The sequence below is a fragment of the Loxodonta africana genome, chromosome 27, assembly GCF_030014295.1.
Source record: "Loxodonta africana isolate mLoxAfr1 chromosome 27, mLoxAfr1.hap2, whole genome shotgun sequence".
NCBI lineage: Eukaryota > Metazoa > Chordata > Mammalia > Proboscidea > Elephantidae > Loxodonta > Loxodonta africana.
Window position 1 is genome coordinate 489,144 of NC_087368.1, and position 17,992 is coordinate 507,135.

Below are 17,992 nucleotides of genomic sequence, written 5' to 3' on the forward strand. Positions count from 1 at the left end.
TCTCCTCCTCAGCTCTCTCTAGCCATACTGGCTGCATTTCAACCCTCCCTCTAGACAAACTCATGTCTGCCTTCCAGCCTCTGCACCAGCTGCATCTTCTCCGTGGCACACTGTACCCGGACTCGTGCAGGGCTGGTGCCTCCTGTCATTTCATCACACATAAATGTCACCTTAGTAAGGCCTCTTGGACCACACCCTAGCCTTATCTCACAGCACCCTGCTTTATTTTCTCTATAAAATATGCTCTTTTCTTTGCATGTATTTGTTTTCATTCTTTTACCCATCTTCATGTTTCCCTACAGATTGTGACCTCCTGGGGACAGGGACCACGTGGGTCATTTTCAGAACCAGCTCCTGGACCACCTGCTGATGTTGATCCTGATCCTGCACTAATACTGGAGCCCCACAGTCCACCAACTATTCTGTCACCAGCTCCATCACCAGCATCAGATGGACAGGCAGCTGGAGGCGTAGATTTCAATCCTGGGCCACCTCCAGAAATGGCTCCCAGATGACCTGCTGATGTCGATCCTGCTCCTGCTCAACATAAGAGCTCTATAGAGCACCAGATCCTCCATCTCCAGCTCTGCCTCGGTCACCAGAGGTTGAGTTATTTCCCGCACCTCCTCCACAGCCACCCCTCATTCACAGCTAGGAAACATCAGCTCCAGAACCAGACTCTTTCTTCAATGCACCTGAGTGGGAATTTTTTTGGTTTTGTCATAGTATTTTTCCAGGTCATTTTATACTTTATACTATTTTAACAGGTAGATTTCTCATAGAATAAAATGTTTTAATAGTTTTAAAGTGTGTAGTATAGTGGCTTTATGTACTTTTACAATCTTATTCAACCATCATCAGTATCTAATTCAGAACATTTTCATCACCACTGTGATGGTTAATGTTATGTGTAAATCTGGTTAGGCGATGCTTCTCAGGGGTTTGGCAGAAATTATGTAATCAGCCTCCATTTTGTGATCGGATGTGAGCAGCCAATCAGTTGGAAGAGGAGTTTCCTTGGAGGAGTGAACTACAAATTCACACACCTCCTGGTACCTGGTATCCAGCCATTAATCTGACCCATGCCTTTTTCTTCATCCTCGTTTTGAAGAACAGGCCCCTCTCAGTGAATCACAGCACTGATCTGTAGGATTTTGGAACAAAGCCCTGCCATCCTCTGCAGATAACTACTCTCTTTTTGAGAAACAGCTTTTGGCTTGTTACTGGGCCTTAGAGACAGCACGCTTAACCGTGGGCCAGCAAGTCACCCTGTGGCCTGAGCTTCCCATTATGAACTGGATGTTGCCTGACCCACAGAGTTGTAAGGTTGGACTTGCCCGGCAGCACTCCATCATTAATCGAAGCAGTATATACAAGATCGGGCCTGAGCAGGATGTGAGGGTCCAAGTAAGTTGCATGAGGAAATGGCCCAAACGCTCATGGTCTCCATTCCTGTCACATACCCTTAATCTCCCAGGCTGCACCTATGGCCTCATGGGAAGCTCCTTATGATCAGGTGACTGAAGGTGAGAAAACTCGTGCTTTGTTTACAGATGGTTCTGCGCAATATGCGGTCACTAGTTGAAAATGGAGAACGGCGGCACTACAGCCCCTTGCTGGGATCTCCCTGAAGGACCGTGGTGAAGGGAAATCCTCCCAGTGGGCAGAACTTCAAGTAGTGCAGCTGGTTGTTGACTTTGCTAGGCAGGAGAAATGGCCAGATGTGCGATTGATTGTATGTGTACTGATGAACGGGCTGTGGCCAATGGCTTAGCTGGATTGTCCAGGACTTGGAAGGACATGATTGGGAAACTGGAGACAAGGATTTATGGGGAAGAGAGGTATGTGGATAAACCTCTTTGAATGGGCCAAAGAAGTGAAGATATTTGTGTCTCATATGAACCCTCACTAAAGACTGAACTTAGCAGACGAAGACTTTAACAATCAAGTGGATAGGATGACGTGTTCTGTGGAAACCACTCGTCCTCCTTTCTCAGGTACTCCCATCATTGCTCATGAACAAAGTGGCCACGATGGCAGGGTTGGAGGTTATGCATGGGCCCAGCAACATGGACTTCTACTCATCAAGGCCACCTTGGTGACAGCCACTGCTAAGTGCCCAATCTGCCAACAGCAGAGACCAGCACTGAGTCCCTGATATGGCCCCATCCCTCAAAGTGATCATCCAGCAACCTGCTGGCAAGCTGATTACGTTGGACCACTTCCATCATGGACAGGGCAGCATTTTGTTCTTAAGGGAATAGACGTTTACCCTGAATATGGATTTGCCTTCCCTGCATGCAATGCTTCTGCCAAAACTACCCCATACACTTACAGAATGCCTTGTCCACCATCACAGTATCCCACATGCATTTCCTTGAATCAAGGGACTCACTTCACAGCAAATAAATTGCAGCAGTGGGCCCATGCTCATGGAATTTACTGGTCTTACCATGTCCCCCATCATCCTGAAGCAGCTGGTTTGATAGAATGATGGAATGGACTCCTGAAGACATAATTACAGTGCCAGCTCGGTAGCAATACCTTGCGGGGTTGGGGCAGTGTTCACCTAGGGGCTGTATATGCTCCAAACCAGAGTCCCATATATGGTGTTGTATCTCCCGTATCCAGGATTCTTGGGTCCAGGAATCAAGGGGTGGAAATGGGAGTAGCACCACTCACTATTACCCCTAGTGACCCACTCACAAGACTTTTTGCCTCCTGTATCCTAGCTTCTTGGTTTGTTTTTTGATGTGCCCAAATGGGTTGCTTGAGTGAGCTAGCTTGATTAGTTTCACCTTTGAAGTTCTGCTGTCCTGTCACCAGACGGCTAGAGGTGTTATCAGGTATATCAGTCTAGGAGTCCATTCACTTTTCTTGTATGGATTCAGCTCAGGTGTCCAGGTAGGCGATCATCTAGTGTATGGTGCAGGCTATGTCCTACAGTCTTAGAGGGCCAGAGGTGATTGGTGTAGATACTAGTATCTGGTTGCAGCAGGGGATCACACTCTGAACAAGGTGGGGGGCTGAGAGATGTCCCCCATGTATCTGTGAGGAAAGTGTGTCCCTTTTCCCTAGAGCGTTCAGGTGGGTGGGTTCTGCAGATGGACCATGGTCACCAAAGGCTTTTGCTCATAAGGACCGGGAGGTACCAGTTATCCTTGGATCCATGTCACAAGTGGCTGGGTGACCTGAGTGGAGCTACCAGTCCTTTTTCCCATGATGTGTGTAGGTGAGGACCTTGTTTAATAGGCAAAGTAGAAAGTAGTGTGAAATACCAAACACCCACCTCTCCACCACACAGCTGAGATGGTTGCAGCCTGCCATCAAGGGCTTATTCTCCTGGAATAGGTCCTCACAGTGGGTCCATGCAGGGGGAAAAGATATTCAAAGTCCATCGACCATTTCTGCCTGGACAGGAGCCGCTTCTTTCCTGAGCTCTGCTGGTTAGTGCAGCTGCAAATTATCTTTTCCCCCAGCTGTGAATTTATTCCTACTCCAAAGCCTGGAGGTTGGCTCTGGGCATTCATCAGGGCCTATCTCAGGCCCAGGGACATCAACAGCCACTGAAGCTGACTTGGGGGCAGGGGGCACAGTAAAATATACGGAAGTACTTAGCTTTTGCCAAGAGAGCCATTCTTCTCATGTTCTTGCGAGTAGGCTGTGCGGCTGGCTGCTTCTCCCTGAGGAAATTGTGGCAGAACACTACTAACAGCCCACTGCAGTCGCGTCCAGGAATGGTGCCTGAGGGATCTCTGTGATTCAGGTCCAGTAACTCCTCTCCACTTCTGAACCATCTCTTGCCCTGCTGCTCAGTCCATCTTCTAACTTTGCCTTTGATATTCAGGGCTCCTAGCTTGTCATAAATATAATCACTTCAGTTGTTTTTTCAGGTCTTTGTTGTCAAAGCGATCGCAGAAACTGTCTGGCTATTCTGCCGTCTTGGTACCACCCCCTTTTCCTAGCTTTTCGAGGAAGTGTCATATCAATTTCCAAAGTGCTTGTACCATTTTATGTTCTTACCAGCAGTATCTAAGTGTTCCAGTCTCTCCACAACCTCTCCAACATTTATTATTGTGTGTTTTTTGGATTAATGCCAGCCTTGTTGGAGTGAGATGGAATCTCATTGTAGTTTTGATTTGCATTTCTCTAATGGCTAATGAACGTGAGCATTTCCTCATGTATCTGTTAGCTAAGTGAATGGCTCCTTTAGTAAAGTGCCTGTTCATATCCTTTGCCCATTTTTCAATTGGGTTTTTTGTCTTTTTGTTTTTGAGTTTTTGCAGTATCATGTAGATTTTAGAGATCAGCCACTGATTAGAGGTGTCATCAAAGGTATAGATCTTTAAGGAAGCAGAGTACCACATCTTTCTCCCATGGAGTGGCTGGTGGGTTCAAACCACCGACTTTTTGGTTAGCAGCAAAATGCTTAACCATTGCACCACCAGGGCTCCTTTCTGCTGAATAGTACTGTTTTTTGCTGTAACAGCTGTTCCTTCTTTAGCCAATGTTGCTACTGAGCACAGGCATCACAGATCATATTGGTAATGCTGAGGTCTAGGTGCTAGAACTTAACACCTCTCATTGTCCAGAGAAGACAACAACCTTCACTGCCATCCTCCCCAGAAAATGGATACCCTAGAAAAAGGCAAGCATCTCTTCACCTTACTCTCTCTCTTCCAAACCAAAGTCGCCTGCAAAGCATCTGATTGGTGGAGCCAAGGTCTCAAATAGTGGTATGTAATGCTGGTGTCAGGGCAGCATATTCACAAGATGCAAGTTGGCAAGAAAAAGACTAATGTCCACCATGTTCCCAAAACAGATCTAGGATGACGGTCCAGACTCAGACTCTAATAGGTCTAACAGCACTGAGGTGCTAGGTGTTTATGTTTATGCTTGGCATTATACCCCTTGCTTTGCTACCAGAAAGTTACACTTAATGCTTTGTCTTAATTTTAGGATCTTTATGAGCTCTATCAGACCCTGCAAACAGGGAAATAACATAAGCTAAAGGTTTGAACATAGCCCCAGATGCTGACGGGTCTTTAAACATGACAAAAAATGTATTCAAGATTAAAATTCAACACGGATTTGTTACATATATATTTACTGCAATAAAAAAAGAAGAAAATGGTTTGGAAATAAAATGCTTCTATTTTATATTTATACATGCATGGAGAAATAAAGCAAATGTGGCAAAATATTAATACCTGGTAGTTTTGAATTTTTTTCAAAATGAAAGTTAAACAAATCAATGTATAGTAAATTCTGCAAACAGCCGAAATGTGCTTCAGCTGAGGGATAGATAAATTATGGTACAACATACCAAAGAATACAGGAATGAGCTACTAATACATGCATCAACATAGATGAACCTCAAAAACATTAAGCTAAGTGAAATAAGCCAGACTCACAAGGCTGCATCCTGTATGATTCCATTTATATGGTGTTCTTAAAAAGGCAAAGCTTTATGGGCAAAATACAGATTGGCGGCATGGGGGAATGTTTGGAATGATGGACCTGTTCTGTATTTTGATTGTGGTGGTGGTTACATGATTGTAAACATTTGTCAAAACTCTCAGAACTATACACCTACAAGGGTGAATTTTAGAACATGTAAATGATACCTTAATTTTAAAATTTGAAAAAAATTTCAATGAATAACACCTGCATTCATGATTCAACAATATTTATTGAGCCCCTCCAATGTGCCAGATACTCTTTAATGACCATATACTTAAGAAAACTAATCCCAATGTAGAGAATGCATTAGAAATATTCTAAGTTACTCTACCAATTCCTTAGACTTGATTCACGCCAAACGTAATGCATGAAGAACTTTAGCAGTGGTGGGAAATAGTGGCAAGTAGTTTCTTTAATCCATAAATGACAAACTACTGAAGTCTGGGGTGAAGACACGTTGCGACCAATGAATTTGACACCCCCTGGAACACCAATTTAGAAAGTCAATTTTAGGTGATAATTGGCTGTATGAAACTCACATTTTGGCATCAGTAGACCTAGAACTCCTGGTGGAAGGGACTGGGGGAAAGAGTGGTGAGGGAGGTTAGATTCCTAAGTAGTAAGGTAGGGAAAAGAGAGCATTGACCTAGGAGGTCAGGAAATCTTGCTGATCCTATCCCCGTCTTACCTGTACACCCTTGGTCAAGGTGACTTTGCCTTTCCAGACACGTCTGCTGGCCCATAAAGTGAATGGGTTGGAAAAGTGATCAATCAAACTAGAGTTTTCTCTCTGATCACCTGTGTGATCTTGGACAAGTCACTTGACCTCTCTAGGCTTTAATTTCTTATGTATTAAACGAGAGATTTAGATGAAATGGGTATATTTTATATTTTGAGTAATGTAGTTTGATCTATCTCTTACTGGTGGGATAAAGTTCAAATTCTTTAACAAAGCTACACATAGGCTGTACAGACCCTGTGTATTTAAACAATTTGAGTCATCTAAAATCTATATCTGAACACCATCTTGGCGTACCAATCTCATGTGATCCCACACAAAAAGTACTGCTTTTGCCATCAGGAATAATCTGCTCACCAGACTGCCATTCTAGATCCAGGGCCTAGCCCAAAAGCTCTGGGACAATCCCATGGACATATAGGCCAGAGTTCTTTGGGGCATCTGGTGAACCCCACACATGAGGTAGAGAATTGGGGAGTGCTCCAAAGGAGAAAACAGGCAACAAGTTCCATGTAGATCCCAGCCTGGGCTCTGGGCATCCTGCCTAAATGGTACTGCCACACCTACAAGAGGAGGACAGAAAATTTCAAGGAAGCCCTCTAAAGCATGGGTCCCCTGAGGCATAGATCCTGATAAGGGGAGCCCTTGGCCCATACATAAGGGTGGAGCTTTTCTGTAGTATGTTTTACAAGCCTGTCAAATCCACAAGGACTGGAACCTCCTGATAATATGTTCAAAGTATGTGAAACAAGTCTTGCCATCCTTCCTGCTAAGGAGCATTCTGGCTATGAGCTGTGTTTTTTTTTTTTTTTAAATTAACTTTTATTAAGCTTCAAGTGAACGTTTACAAATCCAATCAGTCTGTCACATATAAGTTTACATACATCTTACTCCCTACTCCCACTTGCTCTCCCCCTAGTGAGTCAGCCCTTTCAGTCTCTCCTTTCATGACAATTTTGCCAGCTTCCCTCTCTCTCCTCCCATCCCCCCTCCAGGCAAGAGTTGCCAACACACTCTCAAGTGTCCACCTGATTTAATTAGCTCACTCTTCATCAGCATCGCTCTCCCACCCGCTGACCAGTCTCTTTCATGTCTGATGAGTTGTCTTCGGGAATGGTTCCTGTCCTGTGCCAACAGAAGGTCTGGGGAGCATGGCCGCCGGGATTCCTCTAGTCTCAGTCAGACCATCAAGTATGGTCTTTTTATGAGAATTTGGGGTCTGCATCCCACTGATCTCCTGCTCCCTCAGGAGTTCTCTGTTGCGCTCCCTGTCAGGGCAGTCATCGATTGTGGCCGGGCACCAACTAGTTCTTCTGGCCTCAGGATGATGTAGGTCTCTGGTTCATGTGGCCCTTTCTGTCTCTTGGGCTCTTAGTTATTGTGTGACCTTGATGTTCTTCATTCTCCTTTGATCCAGGTGGGTTGAGACCAACTGATGCATCTTAGTTGGCCGCTTGTTAGCATTTAAGACCCCAGACGCCACATTTCAAAGTGGGATGCAGAATGTTTTCATAATAGAATTATTTTGCCAATTGACTTAGAAGTCCCCTCAAACCATGTTCCCCAGACCCCCGGCCCTGCTCCGCTGATCTTTGAAGCATTCATTTTATCCTGGAAACTTCTTTGCTTTTGGTCCAGTCCAATTGAGCTGACCTTGGGCTGCATTTTTAAGATAAATCTGGGATCTTTGGATCTGTCTTCTCTTTCTCTCTCTCAAATCTAATCACCAGAAACTTCAAAATAAAAAAAATAATAACATCCCTCAGGGGTACAATACATGTTCAAGATCTTTTCCGTTCTTTCTAGAGGCTGGGGAGAAGTGGGTACCTCTGCATTCTGAGTTCTTAGGGAGGAGGTCTGAAAAAGGAAGGTTGACATTAACTCTTTTCTTTGCCAGTCCAAAGTCAATGATAGAATTAGACATTAGTTGTTTGATTATTTCAGCAAAACCCTTAATCTCACAAATAACTGGCGCTGTTTTCCCAGCATCTCTGTCTGTGAGGTTTCTTTCCTTAAACTGTTCAGCTATTTCAAAGGGTAGAGATTAGAGACCACCAGACTCCCTCTCCAAACCCTGTCTTTGGAGGGGCAGGTTAAGAAGTTTCTCTATGATCAAGTCCTGTGGAAAAGACCTTCTCACTCTTTCTCGCCCTTAAGTGTCCTGTTCATTCACAGTGCTTGACAGTGAAAACTTCCAATTACAATTCTTTGCTTCTCATTTGGGCTTCTGTCCCCTTAGAGTGAATGCTACACAATAGCCAGCGTGGAAAGAGTCTCATGATTAATAATGCAAGATAGCAGACTATCCCTCACTTCAAGCTCCCTTCAGTACTCAATGCAATGGCATGGCCTACCCTTTGAAGCACTGTGTGCTCCTAACAAGTTTTCAGAGTCCGTGTGCTCACAAATGACAGACTTATACCATGGCAAATTGCCAAGAAGGCCTCCAGCCATGTCTGTAGGATCCACCAAGGGTCTCTGGCACACCACCATTAACTACTCCAGAGAGTAGGTTATGTCAAATATAACAGGGGCATCTTGAATGAAGGGACTCTGTGTTATTTGACTGTTATCTCTGGACCTTGTTTAGTGCCTTGACTACAGTAAGGATCCATAAATGTTTGTTGAATGACTAAATGAAAGATGAATGTATATAAATGAACACCATATAAGGCCACAATTCCAGTGGATCCGCAGAGACTTGCAGCTCATCTACATGCCCAAGAGGGTCTGTGTTCCAGGAAATAATAAAAGAAAGTAAGTTGTTACAAAGAATGCTTCAGCTTTAGCTGCCTTCATGAGTCTCCAAAAATACTGAGGAGTAGTTCTCAGGCTAGACATTTATGAGAAAGCGCCAGGGGAGGAGGTGAAGTCAGTAGTTAGAGAAGTGGGCTCAGTAGAAGTATTCAGCTCTGTGATGGTGTGGACACTATTCCTCCTGGTCAGGGTTGCCAGATAAAACACAGGGTAAACAGTTAAATTTTAGCTTCAGATAAACAACAAATAAATATTTAGTATCAGTGTGTCCCATACAATATTTGGGATATACTTATACTAAAATTATTCATTATTTACCTGAAATTTAAATCTAGCTGGGCGTCCTGTATTTTTATTTGCTAAACCTGGCAACCTTTTTCCCGTCCATTCTACTTTGGCTGGATTCCTTACCTTGCATTTGCTACACCTCTATTCTCTGTGTACCAATTATTGCCAATCGTTCCTCTGTTATGTCTAGATGCCCTTCAGTTCGATCCCACACTGACAAGGATACAATGATGATTTTAGACTGGATGAAATGAGGGCACTTTGTTACCATCACTCTACTCTCAAAAACATGGGAAGAGTAAAACCAGGTGTATCTGGGCCTGTATGTGAGAGAGAGAAAAAGGGCAAAAAAGTGAAACGATGAATCAGTAGGAAAGAAGTTTAAGGTTTACTCTTTTGAGATAATAGTGACAACTAGAAAAGGAATCCTAACCTGCAGTGGCCACAGAAGGAAGTAGTACAACTCGTGTGTGATTAAGATAGAGAAATGGCTTCTGGCAAGAAATTAGGGAAAAGTCTATGAGGTTTATAGAGAATTGCCAACTTCTACTCAAAGAGAGTGAACTATTTTTGAAAATCAGATGGTGTGGGAGTACTGCTAGTTGCTAATTCCAATCCCCATTCTCCACTTTTTCTTTAAAATCAAAACTCTGAATTCTGACTTTCATCGAGGCAGCAATGTGTCTGGCTAAAACATACATTTCCCATCAGCTCTTGCATCTAGAAATAGCCATGTGACAAGTTGTGGCCAGTGAGATGTAAACAGAAGACTGCTGGACATCCCTGGGGAATCATTCCTTTCTCAATATAGGTGCTACCTCTTCTTCCTTGTTGCATCCTTCTTATTTCTGCCTTGAGTGCGGAAATAAGGCAAGGGGTGGAATAGTCATCTTGAGAGCGTGAAGCAACCGTGAGCGTGAAAGCCAAATGCTAAGAGTGGCAGGTCAGAAAGGTAGAAGGAGCCTAAGACAGTCCAGAGACCTTAATCAACCTCACCCACTGATGTTGCATCATTCCTAGGAGATTATTGCCGTCTCTTTCTACGCTGTAAAGTCGATACATCTAACTCTTCAGTAAAATGGTCACTGACATGAAAACAAGAAATGTGTACTTGGTTCATACAGCTCTTGACTTCAGAGACATTTTCCTAAGTAATTTAAATCTAATGACTTCTGGGACATTTGCTTGTCTTGAGACTGGGACAGTGACAGGAGAAGTACATCTGTCATGTCATGAAAGCCCCAGGAAAAGCAGGGATTCAGGTTTGAATTTCTTGCACCTGGTATTTCTAGCATATATTTCCTTTCTCATTTGTCTGCTTTCCCCAGACACACACTATATTGATAATGGCCACATTTAGCACAGTGATTGCAGTCCTTTAATTGAATGCAGTTAGTTGTGTAATAAAACAGTAACCCAGTACCCAGTTCCCTCGAGTCAATTCCGACTCCTAGTGACCCTATAGGACGGAGTAGAACTGCCCCATAGAGTTTCCAAGGAGCGCCTGGCGGAATACAACAGTACAAGTCACATTATACTCAGGCTAGTTGCTTGATTTAGGGACCTCCAGGCAACATTGAAGAGCAGGGAGAAAGGAGGTTGCTGAGAAGGTAGATGTTTGTGGAATTGTCTCAGACCTAGTATTTCGAAGCATGGGTCTTATTCCCTCCTTTGGATGTGTGGTCTCCTTGCTTAGTAGCTGAATTCAGGTTTTACTGCAACAATGTACTCAGCTTAAAAAAAAAAAAACTTTATTTCCCAGTCACCCCTGCACCTACCAGTGGTCATATGACACAGTTCAGGGAAGGAGTTTGAGAGATTTTAGGCTGGAGAATTGACCTTTTACCTGGAAAGTTGTACCTGTGTCTCATATCCGATTTGCAGATGTGTTTTGCTTGGCCCATAGAGATTTCTTTTTTAAAAAAATGGGTAAGCTCTCATAAAATCCAGATTTCTAGGTCTCAAAAAAAAAAAAATCATGAGATATGGCAGGTCTTTGGTTCTCATGTTGCAATAACGGGCTGCAATTTAGTAATACCACAGTCCCCAACTCTTCTTACTGTCCTTGCCTGTTTCACTCCTTTGCTTCGCCTGTCTCACCCTATAGGCATTTACCTGTCTTTAACACCTGCCTTAAACCATAGTCTGTGTCTCTCTCACTCTTTTTTCCCTTTTTGTGTTTTATGCCATGTTTTATCTGGCTGTGCCTCAGCTGTGGGTGACTGCTGCCTCCCAAACCTTACACACTTATCAGGACTAAATTACCATACCCAAGGAGGGCTTCCTCAAAGCTGGGCACATGTGAGTGAATGAATGGGATTACTGTTCATTAATTTTAATATTATTAGGTAAGCTAACAAACAGCTGCCTCCAAGTTGACTGCAACTCATGGCAACCCCATGTGTGTTAGAGTAGAACTGTGCTCCATAGGGTTTCCAACTTTCAGATACAGATCACCAAGCCTGTCTTCTGAGACACCTCTGGGTGGGTTCAAACTGCCAATCTCTGCAGCTAGTAGTCCAGCACTTAACTGTTTGTGCCACCCAGGAAGTCCCTTAAATAGCTATGAGAATATATAAAGACCATGTTTTTTGCCCCCTTAGTAGCAGGAACTTTTTGTCAGAGGGCTGTTGCTGACACAGCTGGAGATAGCTGATGAAATCCCAGAAGGGGCCCACTACAAAAGAAAAGAAAAGAAAGTGGGGGTAGGGAGGGAAGAGTGGACAGCCTGGAATTTATTCATTGGTTTTCTAAATTTTTACTTATTTACTTAAATCAATTTAAACGCAGTTCAAATTTACTGAATGCCTAGGATGTGCTGGGTTTACAATTTGTTTTAAACCTGTAACTTCAACTGTTTAATAAATTCCCAAGTAATAGTTAAGGTCATGAGAGATAAGCAATGATAGAAAGAACGTGGTCACATGTAATTCTTATTATGCCTAGTTAAGTAGCCATTTTCTGTTCATCAATTGGTGAGACAATGTATATAATGAGGGCATTTGAAGCACTGAAAATTTTGAAAGTTACCTACTTAGCAAATACTTAAGTATTTCTTTACTACAGAAGTTAAGAAGTAGGTGTATGTTTAACATGATCCCTCAGGATTCCTACTCTTTGGACTTCATTCAGAGGAGGGCACGTTGCTGTCTATTGATTGTGCAATATTGTGTGGTCTGTACCCCTGTTGCCATCATGGAGAGCCTGCTTAAAGTCAATTGGAAAGAAATATACTAGCCCAGAAGATAGTCATCAGTTCTCATTTGTTTAGTAACCAGCACATCTCTCCTGAAACCAGCAAATCAAGCATGCTTTTACTTTTAAAATTCACATTGTCTTTCCTCCCAAAGATGACTTTTGTTTAAATATTCAATGATTTTTTCATTGCTGTTATAGGCTCTATGACTTTGCCTGTTATTAAAGCAAAGCTCTTCTGGTCATGATTCTTCAGGTCTCCTCTGAACTCCTTCACTGAATGGGGTTACAGCTACACATTTGTAGATATAAGCCACCCATCTGAGTCAGCAGATTCTCCATCTCTCTGTCCTGACATTTTGTCCGCATTGATTTTGTCCAGCCTGGTAAAGTATCTTCGAGTAGCGTGCAGTCAAGTAATCCCAACTAGTTCATTTTTGGGGACATCATGGGAAAGGAAGTCTCCATTTATTCTTTCAATTTGGCTCAAACAATTCAGTGTGTAAAATGTCCCCTTTTCCATTCTTGAGCAAATCCTTTATCTACAAAGATCAAAGATCCCACCTATTCTTTGAGTGACTTCCTCCCATTCACATGTTGAAAGAATCTCCTTTTATTGGTTTCTAAGACACTTGCAAGGCGCTCTTCAAAGTCTTTCTGGCATAGTTATTATTCTTCTCATTTATAATGTATTGGCTGTCGTTATCTTTTTCACATGAGCTCCCTTGCCAGTTTGGGAAAAATGCCTTGTTTTTTCACTAGTAATTTATATGGCTCTACCAGTTCTCTTTTTAACTTCCACCCCCAAATGCTTATTTTTATTTCTTGGTACATAATTTCATGGAAAACAGGGGAAAAAGTATATAGGATTTTCTTGTGGGTTATTGACTTTTTCAAATACTTCTTTTCAATTATTTCCTAAATGGGGCCTACGTTGATCATATTTTCCTTTTTAAAAATCTAGAGCACATGAAATGAGTTTCTTGGTTTTCCTCTGCCTCATGAGGATGCAGAATTTAATTATGTTATTAATTCTTACTGAGTGGCTCACCCATGGCAATCTATAGGTCGATTTCTGATCCTGTTTGGAATGAAAGCCCTCTCTATTTTCTGTTGGTAAGGGTTGCAGAAAACATCCTCAAATTATTAACCCCTCCCCCATCTCTCATCCTGATTGAGCAGTTGGTCATTTACATTTGGATGACTAAAGCCTTCTGTTATTATTATCTGAACTAATATTATCTGAACTAATATTTTTAGCTTTTCTAATTCTCTTTAACATTTCCTCTCTTACCATACCACTCAGGAAATCCATAATATACATGTTTCTGGATATAGAAGTTTTAACATGAATTGTTTTAACAATGGAAAAGCTTTTACATAAAAAGTTATAACACAAATTGCTGCTGTGCGATTTATTCTACAGATACTTTTTGGGTGTCTACTATATGCCAGGAAAACTCTTGTGGAACAGTGGTTAAGAGCTACAGCGGCTCAACAAAAGGTCGGCAGTTTGAATCTACCAGGCACCTTTTGGAAACCATATAGGGCAGTTCTAATCCGTCCTATAGGGTCACTATGAGTTGAAATCGTCTCGATGGCAGTACATTTGGTTTTTTAACTATATACCAGGTCTAGGCATAGAGGATAAGAAGGGGACAGAATCAAAGTCCATATGCTTACATTCTAGTGAGAGGTGGGGTAGGGAGATGATAAATAATTCATGAAATGTTGATAAAGAGCTCAGAAGAAATATCAAGTAGGATAATCATTTACAACAGCCCTTTTCTATGAGTTCCACCAGAGAATTAAACACTAATGCTCTAAAGCACCTGTTGTATACAATGAATTAACTTCTATGCAACTAGAAGGATGCTAGCTCTGCACCATCCTTGGGAGGCATGAGAAAATAGCCACTGACATGATTTTCTGTAGGGAAATTCTCTCACGGAACCCTGGTTGAGAAAGGCTGGGTTAGAGAGAGCCAGTTGCTGAAAGAAGTGCTTCCTTGGATCACATGACCAGGGAAGGCCTCTCTGACAAAGGCCCTTTTACGCAAAGGTGCCCTGTGTGTACCTAGGGGCAGAAGATTCCACCCAGAGAGAGTAGTGTGTTCCTGAGACAAGAGTGGGCTTGGAGTATTTGAGGAAATGTTAAGAAAATCATTGTGGCTGGAGCGAAGTTATCAAGGGGCGGAGAGGTGTGGGATAAGGTGGAAAAGTGGCTAGTGAGGGGTAAGAATGGTGTGATGAGACATAGCAGAGACATGATTTTAGCTCAAGTCAACAAATGTTTGTTGAGCTCCAGCTATGTGCCATGACCAGGGCCATAGCTAGATTCCAAAGATGAATCAAGCATGGTCTCTGCCTTCAAGCAGCTTATAATATAGGTTATGTCACATGACTTAATGTCACATGACTTAGACGAAGTAAATACAGTGTGATAATGCTATACCGTAATAATAAGGAAAAGAGTAGCTATAGGTTGAGTACTGCTGGAAGCAGTCCTGAGCCAAAGATTCAGGGGCAAATGATTCATAAAAGAATTGCTCCCAGGAGAAGTCCGTAAGGGAGCGGGCCAAACAAACGTGCTATTTCAAGCAAGAGACTCAGCCTGATCCTGTGGGGAGCTCTCTAGTGTCAACTATCCCTCAGAGTTTGTCACACTTTGAGGTAGAGGAGCTGGGCTTTTGTACATGTACATTTGTCCTGTTGGTCATTGGTTATGGGCTGTCCAACAGGGCAGTGTACACTCTTCATACAGGCAAGGTGGCTCTAGTGTCAAAGGCAATCCTCCGAAGATTACAGTAAAAAGAACAGAGGCTGGGGGGTGGGCACACAGAGCTGGTGAAGAGAATTCCAGTGGATCTGGGTGGGACACCAACAGTGTCTCAGTCATCTAGTGCTGCTATAACAGAAATACCACAAGTGGATGGCTTTAACAAAGGGAAATTTATTATCTCATAGTCCAGTAGACTAGAAGTCCAAATTCAGGGCACTGGCTCCAGGGGAAGGCTTTCTTTCTCTGTTGGCTCTGGAGGAAGGTCCTTTTCATCAGTCTTCCCTTGGTCTGGGAGCATCTCAGCACAGGAACCTCAGGTCCACAGGATGCGCTCTGCTCCCAGCACTGCTTCCTTGGTGGTATGAGTTCCCCCATTCTCTGCTTACTTTCCTTTCATCTCTTGAGAGATAAAAGGTGGTGCCGGCCACACCTTAGGGAATCTCCCTTTATGCTGGATCAGGGATGTGATCTGGCAAGGGTCTTACAATCCCACCCTGATCCTCTTTAACATGAAATTACGATCACAGAATGGAGGAGAACAGAGAATACTGGGAATCATGGCCTAACCAAGTTAATACACACATTTTTGGGGTACACAATTCAATCCATGACAAACAATGTCCGTCCCAGGGCTGACAGAGCTTCTCAGCCTGGAAGGTAAGGCTGGAAGGATGTGCAGGATATGAAGGATGGTAAATTCCCTAAGGAGTCCCTGGGTGGTGCAAACAGTTAATGTACTTGGCTGTCAACTGAAAGGTTGGAGGTTTGAGTCCACCCAGAGTTGCTGCAGAAGAGAGGCCTGGTGATCTACTATTGAAAATCAGTCATTGAAAAACCTACGGGACACAGGTCTGCTCTGACACACGTGGGGTCCCCATGAGTCAAAGTTTACTTGATGACAATTGGCTAACTGAAGTTTCCCAGCTGTGGAAATAACGCCTGTTTGCTTGGCCCTGTGTCCTTAGCATCTAATCTGGTTTTTACCTACCGCAGAGAATCCCCGACAAGTACCTCAGGACAGTAACATTTAGTTCTGAGTGGGAATGAATGCGTGCGTAAAAGCCATCCCAGGCCCAGGAATTGGTCCTGAGAATTCTCAGGAATTATTGGGTAGAGGCCACACGCCCCAATATTGTGCCTTTGTAAAAGATACTGAGCTCTGCTGCATGGAAATGGCAAGCTGGTGGGGTGGGAAAAGGTATAGTCATAAAAATGACAGGTAAACTTGGTTATTTATAAGTGAGAAGTAACACATTAGGGACAAAAAGCTGAAACCACTTAAGGATATGATGTGTTTTATTAAAAATTATATAGAAAAAATCAGAGAAAATAATCTCTGTGTTTTCAAGAAAAGATTTAGGTGTGCCCATGGCTAATTTTTCATGAGTTGGTGTGAAATCGTATACCAGGAGGGATATGCTATCACAGAGAACTTGCTTCAGTGACAGTAAGAACTGGATGGGTGAGTGACACTCGGAGGGCAAGCTCTAAATCAGAGTTGTGCCAGGTACTAGGCACGATCGGAAGGTGACCTACTGGGTGCCAGTTCTGGTTATTGAAGTGCGTTGCCAACAACACTGTGTTGACAGGAGTCTGAGGTCACATCCAGGCTCAGGAGTATAACATTAATAATTGTGGCTTGTTGTTAGTTGCTGTTGCGTCAATTCCGACTCCTACAGACCCCATGTGTGCACAACAGGACTGCTGCTCCATAGGGTTTTCAAAGTTGTAACCTTTCGGAAGTGGATCATCAGGCCTTCCTTCCAAGGCACCTCTGGGTGGGTTTGAGCCACCAACCTTTCAGTTAAAAGTCCAGGGCCTAACCATTTGTACCACCCAGGGACTCTTATATTAATAATAGCTGACATTATTACCCTGGTGGCACAGTGGTTAAGAGCTTGGCTGCTAACCAAAAGGTCGGCAGCTCAAATCCACCAGCAGCTCCTTGGAAACCCTCTGCGGTAGTTCTACTCTCTCCTGTGGGGTCACTATGAGTCAGAATCCACTCAGCGGCAACAGGGGGTTAACATTTATTCAGCACTTTCTCAGCAGTTAGACTGCTGAGTCAAACTTTTTCAGCAGTTTGAATCCACCAGCCCCTCCTTGGAAACCCTGTGGGGCGGGTCTACTGTGCCTACTGGGTCGGTATAAGTTGGAATTGACTTGATGGCAACAGATTTGCTTTTTGGGTCTGTACAACAAACAGAGGCATTGGTGGCTCGGTGGTAGTATTTTTACCTTCCATGCAGGAGACCCCAATTTGATTCCTGGCCTATGTACCTCAATCACTGCTACCACCTGTCTGTCAGTGGAGGCTTCATGTTGCTCTGATGCCGAACAGGTCTCAACAGAGTTTTCAGACTAAAATGAACTAGGAAGAAAGGCCTGGTGATCTACTTCCAAAAATCATCCAGTGAAAACTCTCTGGATCACAACGGTCAGATCATGGGGATGGTGCAAACCGGGCGGTGTTTCATTCCATTGTGCAGATGGTTGCAGTGAGCCAGGGGCTGACTCAATGGTAGCTGACAACAACAACGTGCCACAAACTGTTCTAAGTATCTTATATTAATTAGCTTATGGACAACTGTATTAGACAAGTGCCTGTTGTTGTTAGGTGCCATCCAGTCAGTTCCAACTCAGAGTGACCCTGTGTGCAACAGAATAAAACACTGCTGGTCCCGTGCCATCCTCACGATCATTATTATGCTTGAGCCCATTGTTGCAGCCAATGTGTTGGTCCATCTCATTGATAGTTTTCCTCTTTTT

The 17,992-nt window shown here is 43.3% G+C and overlaps 1 long non-coding RNA gene across 2 annotated transcripts in view; it reads left to right on the forward strand.

Annotated features, from left to right (window-relative positions):
- LOC135228724 (uncharacterized) overlaps positions 1 to 8,845 on the forward strand; it is a 39,471-nt gene extending 30,626 nt beyond the window's left edge. For both annotated transcript variants that reach the window (XR_010319503.1, XR_010319504.1), the window contains exon 3: positions 303 to 8,845. This is a non-coding gene — a long non-coding RNA (uncharacterized LOC135228724). The remainder of the gene's footprint in view (positions 1 to 302) is intronic.
- Positions 8,846 to 17,992: the final 9,147 nt, after the last annotated feature.